The sequence below is a fragment of the Curcuma longa genome, chromosome 8 (genome assembly GCF_044706935.1).
Source record: "Curcuma longa cultivar G26 ecotype Majalengka, Jawa Barat chromosome 8, ITB_CL_G26_1.1, whole genome shotgun sequence".
In the NCBI taxonomy this organism is placed as follows: Eukaryota; Viridiplantae; Streptophyta; class Magnoliopsida; order Zingiberales; family Zingiberaceae; genus Curcuma; species Curcuma longa.
Genome location: NC_133868.1, coordinates 8643888 through 8649513, shown reverse-complemented (window position 1 = coordinate 8649513; position 5626 = coordinate 8643888). Strand labels below are relative to the sequence as shown.

General features: G+C 37.3%; 1 pseudogene; it reads right to left on the bottom strand.

The window, feature by feature from the left end:
• LOC141833984 (putative disease resistance protein RGA1) overlaps positions 1-3395 on the bottom strand; it is a 10052-nt pseudogene extending 6657 nt beyond the window's left edge.
• Between the last annotated feature and the right edge of the window lie 2231 nt (positions 3396-5626).

Genomic DNA, 5626 nt, shown 5'->3' with positions numbered 1-5626 from the left:
GGGAAGGCAATGCAGCAGCTCTGTAGGAAGAGATTGTAGTTTCTCGCAATAAATGAATCTTAGAGATGTAACAGCAGCGAGGCTTTGCATCAATATCGCCTCCTCAAACATCACCTCCTCAGAACATGATTCAATTGTAAGTTCTGTGATGAATGACAGTGAGTTTCTCAGAGGAAACATTTTAAGGAGAGCAGTGTTGTCCACGCATAATGTACGCAGAGATGACAAGCTCCCTGCTTGCTCATCTTCTACATCCAACTGAACCAGCTTAGGACATCCTACGATCTTCAATTCCTTGAGGGATTTGAGGAGTCCTAAGCGCTCCATCCATCTCAACTCAGGACATCTTTCGATCATCAATTCTCGAGGGATTTAAGGAGTCCTACAGTCAGTCTCAACTCATCACAGTTATAGATGCACAAATATTGCAGTTTTACCAATTGTACAGGAGGAATAGACGTTATGTGTGGACAATGGCCTATTAACAAATGAGTAACTAAACAAAGGTTGTGCAAGCAGTCTGGCAAAAGTTCTTCATATTTGCCACAGTTTGCTCAGAAACAATACCTTGAGTGAAGTCGGTAGATGGCAGCCACCGTCCTCGTCATCTTCCGTTTTGCTATTTAATATGAGCCTGGGACAGCGATCTATTGTCAACGATTCCAGGGAAAGAGGGAAGGGAGGTAATGTCTTTAGTCTGGGACAATCTCAACACAAAGTCTACGCAGGCAGGGAAATAGATCTTTGCCCTCAGTCCAAGACCACTCTTCCAATGCTGGCAAGACCATAACTCAAGCACTTCCAGCTTTGGAAAACACTTGCCTTCAAATTCATGACTCAGTTGTTTCAAAGCAGGCATGCCTTCCATGCGAAGTGCAATTAGATGCAAACGTTGACCAATAAATGGCAGAACGTCATCCCATCCCTTGCAATTTACTAATTGAAGTTTTTCCAAATTGGATAGAACTTTTGGCATCAACCAACTAGGCGACCTACCTCCATTGTACCCTCTAATTTTCAATATTTTAAGTGATTCGTGTGGCTGCAGACCTTCAATTACCTCCTCTTCCAACTTGGCATCCTTCTCACAATTCCTTTTCCATTTCAACTTCAATTCTTTTACGTGGACTTTGTTCTTTAACTCAGCTTGCTGCGCTTCTTTGCTATCAACAACATTCTGAAGATTGTAAATACCAAGTGTTCCATGAAGCTGTGTCATATCCTTTAGTTGTCCAAGCTTGAGTCCGTCGTCCTCTTGAACACTAAATTTTGGCAATTCTTGAAGATTAGTTAGTCTCCGTACATCCTTCATCATCACCAAAAACATTTCATCTGCATCAATGTGTCTCAAATTGACCAACTTAGCCAATTCTTGTGGTACAGACACTAGTTTTTCACACTGTCGTATCTTCAGAGTTTGCAAATTATAAAGGTCGCATAATGAGTCAGGCAAAATTTTAATTTCAAAATTGTATGATAAATCAAGGTAACGGAGGTGAATCAATTTACCAATATGTTCAGATAACTCCTGCAAGCCACACCAACTTATATCCAGAACGCGAATGCTTCTTAGTTTTTCAAAGAGGCTATCGGGAGGTGAATTTCTCAACATCAAGGTGCGCAACTTGTCGTATCCAGAGAACTCCAACGGCAATATTCTTTCTGCTACTCGTAGATGCCGAACTGTGGAAAGCGTCTTTGTTTGTTCGTTACTTTTAATTCTACATGTCTCTTCCTCAGCAATCATCTCAGCCAAATCATGTATAAGGTCATGCATCACAAATCGATAATATCCATGATAATGTCTGAATTCTTGAAAAAAAGACCTGTTAACAAACTCAAGAAAATAGTCGCTTCCAACATCTTCCATCCTCTTTGTGTTTTTGTCTTCGATGAAACCTTCGGCCATCCACATTCGAACCAACTCAGCTTTATCGAATCTGTAGTCTTTAGGGAACAACGAGCAAAAAGCAAAACATTGCTTCAGATTTTCATCAAGATATTGATAACTTAAATGCAGAGCTGGCATAATGCTATCTTCATCTTGTTTTACTTTCCATATGTCGCTCTCCATTATGGTGGTCCAATGTTGCTGGCACAAATTTGATTGCAGAACCCTGCCAAGTGTCTTTGCAGCTAATGGTGAGCCCTTCAACTTGTGAGCAATCTTTCTACCAATGTCTTCCAGCCCTGGATAGTCTTCAGGGTTGAGTGTGCCAAATGAGCATTTCTTGAACAATTGCCAAAAGGTATCTTCGTTTAAACCATCGAGCAAGATTGGTTCCACCAGGCTAACCATTTTAGAAACTTTCATATCTCGAGTTGTAACAATGATTTTGCTACCATGAGCTCCAACTTTGAGTAGTGCACAGAAGTTCTCCCAGATACTCTTATCATGGCTCCACACGTCGTCAAGAAAAAGCAGAAACTTCTTTTTCGCAATATGCTCATGGAGTATCTTTCGAAGAGGCTCCAACCCCATATTCTCATATTGTTTTTGTCCAGTTATTGACTGTAATATAGATTTAGTTAGTCCCTGCACGGTGAAATTGTCAGAGACACAGACCCAAATCTTGAGATGAAAATGATCCTGAACTCTGCTGTCTTGGTGCACATGCTGAGCTAGAGTAGTCTTTCCGACCCCTCCGATCCCGACAATGGGCAAGACGGAGGAGGTATCGTTGACAAATCCGGATGCAGGTTCCACCTGATTAGCTGACCCCAACAACCAATCTACCACTTGATTCAGTTCTTTCTCTCTGCCAAACAATATGTCCGTCACCGGGGAAGAGCATGATTCTCTGGCCTGAAACTTCACCTCAGGTTGCTTTCCTCTATCATTTGGTGGTAACACTTTCATGATGTCCTTCGCACTATTAGCAATTTTCTCCAGCCTTCCTTGAATCTCCCTCACTCTAGCTCTCATATCATCTTCCTCCAAGGAATGAGAAGAACCAAACAATTTTTTTTTTGCAGCAGAAAAAATGTTTGGAAGGCCAGTACTGGAGCCACTTGCCTTGTCCTCTTCTTCGCCTTTGATCTTCTGCCTGAGGACATGGTATTGGAACTCATCTATCAAGTCCTCAGCATCAAAAGCAGCATCCTTGAGTTTCTGCATCAATGTCTTCCACTTGGTGTCGTTGCTCCCACTACTCTGCACCACGTCAAGGATGATTTGAGTCTCCAGCAGCGACGTGCGCAGCTTATCCATGTCCTCCGCGAAACCCCGGCGCTCGGCAAACAGTTGGATGGCTTTGTCGCTGGCCATATCGACCAAGTTCTTGATGAAGGCTTGCGCGAACCATCCCCCAACTATTAGCGGGACTGCCATTTGATTGCAGAAGAGAGCAGCCGCAGATCCTTGTTCTTCTTTCAGATCTGCAAGCCAAAAGAGCTGCAAAACAAAACAAAGACAGCAGTTGTAGCAAAGACAGCAGTCATCAAGGACACACGTCATGTAGCAGATAGAACTATTGATTGATGGCAAAATATAAGGATTAATATAGCAAAGTGATATGTATACTAGATTTGATTACCTCCAAATGATCGTGGATCTGCCGTTGATGGTCGCTGCCTCTGAGTCGGCAATGCTTCAGAATACTCTCTCCGGAAGCAAATATAATATTGCAAAAGGAAGGAAGTTGGAGATCAAAGCAAAGTTGGGCGATGCTTAGGCAAATTAAACTACAGAATATTCAGTCTCCGGAAGCAAATATTGCTAACACCAAGTCGGAAATCAAAGTCAATCTGCATACCTCTACGCTCAGAATGGGACGTGACAATAATTTTTTTTTGTTCTGTTGTGGAAGCTGAGTCAGTCAGGATTAATTAAAAATATTTAATATATATATATGTAATTACAAAAATGAATCTATCAGAGGGACCCCATCATTCAATTCAACTAAATTCTCAACCATTCATTTTTTATGGAAGCTGACTAATCAAAGATTAATTAAAAATATTTAATTTATAATTGAATAGATAATTAATATATCTATCTGGACCATTAAATTCATTAATCTCGCTTTCATTCTTGTTTCGTCTCACTTTCTTAAGCGTATAAGTTTATCTGGATCATTAATTTATCAATCCCTGATTCATTCTTTTTCAGCTTATTTATTTATCGCAGCCGATCGACTAAATAAGAGTTAATAAAAATATTTAATTTGTGCAACAGGTTCTTCTAGACCATTCAATAATTTAATTAAAAATATATATTTATTCTATGTAATTACAAAGGTAATTAATATTTAATTAATTTGTGTAACAGGTTTTTTGGTTTTTTTTCAAAAGGGTGTCTTTTTAATTTTCACTTGAATATTAATATATACAAAATTTAAAGATGTTAGATTAATTAAAAATAACTAATTAACTACCAGATTTAAGGGGAAAAAACTTTAGTAGTTGTGATCGAATGCTTAGGTTAATTAAAACCATATTTTCATTAACTCTTTGAACAACTAATATTTGTTGAATTTTTTGATAGTCTTTTACATGGTATGGAGCATGTTTAAATGAACAATATAAGCCGATAAGTGAGAAAATACTTGATAAATTGATTAGAGAACAATATGTGCCGACTAAGAGAAAAGTTCGACATCATTATTAAATAAGTTTCAAATTTAAATACAAAAGCCACATGTACATTAATAATAGTTATAGGATATATATTCAAATGTCAATATGACGAGTTAATGTGTGGCAATACTTAGGGCATCTGTATTAATTTAAACATTATGTGGGGATGTTATAACATTCATCCACATTAATTATAATATTATTTGGATATTATAACACTCACATATGGATGTTCTTATTGAGAAGTTCACACTGATACTATTGAAAATTAAAGAAATCCACACAGCCCTTCCTCCTTTTGAATGTCTTTTTTCAATTTTTTTTAAAAAGAAAATTCTTAATTCTTAATTATCTAGCTATCTACTCGATCACTGGAACGTTAACTTCATTTTTGGCTGAGAAAATTGTATTGTTGATTGTCAAGGAGAAGGAAATTAATATAAGATTGCATTTACAATTGGCTAGGGTAACTTCACCTTTCCACAATGATGGATTTTATTGTTAGGATACAAATCCACACCTTTTTAACAAGGAAGAAGATCATAGAGTCGATATGGTGCTTGTACATCCAATTGCGACAAATGAAATATAATCTTGCAACTTATATATATATATATATTTAAATATATTATTTGCACATTATTTTAATTATGTTGCTTTTATTTACCTAAATGATCTGTTAATTTATGACACAATTAACATGCCACAAATTGCGTTTCTACACTTTATGACATGTGTCTTCCATGCAAAAATGCATAAATTGATGTATTTGGGCGTCAGATTTGCGATGAAGAGCTACGCAATGGATTAATTCCAAAATGCTATTTTTTTTTATCAATTTAAATAAAAATTTAAGCAAAGACTGATTCTACAAACTGATTATGAAAATACATGCTAATCTGATGGTATTAAAATAGTTCTGTTGATAAATCATTATATTAGTCTAAGTCAGTTTTCATAACAAGGATTAACGTAAGATTGGTAGTTGCTCCTGCAGCAGCCGATATGTTTAGCAGCACCAAAAAAGAACAATATGTTTAATTTGGCT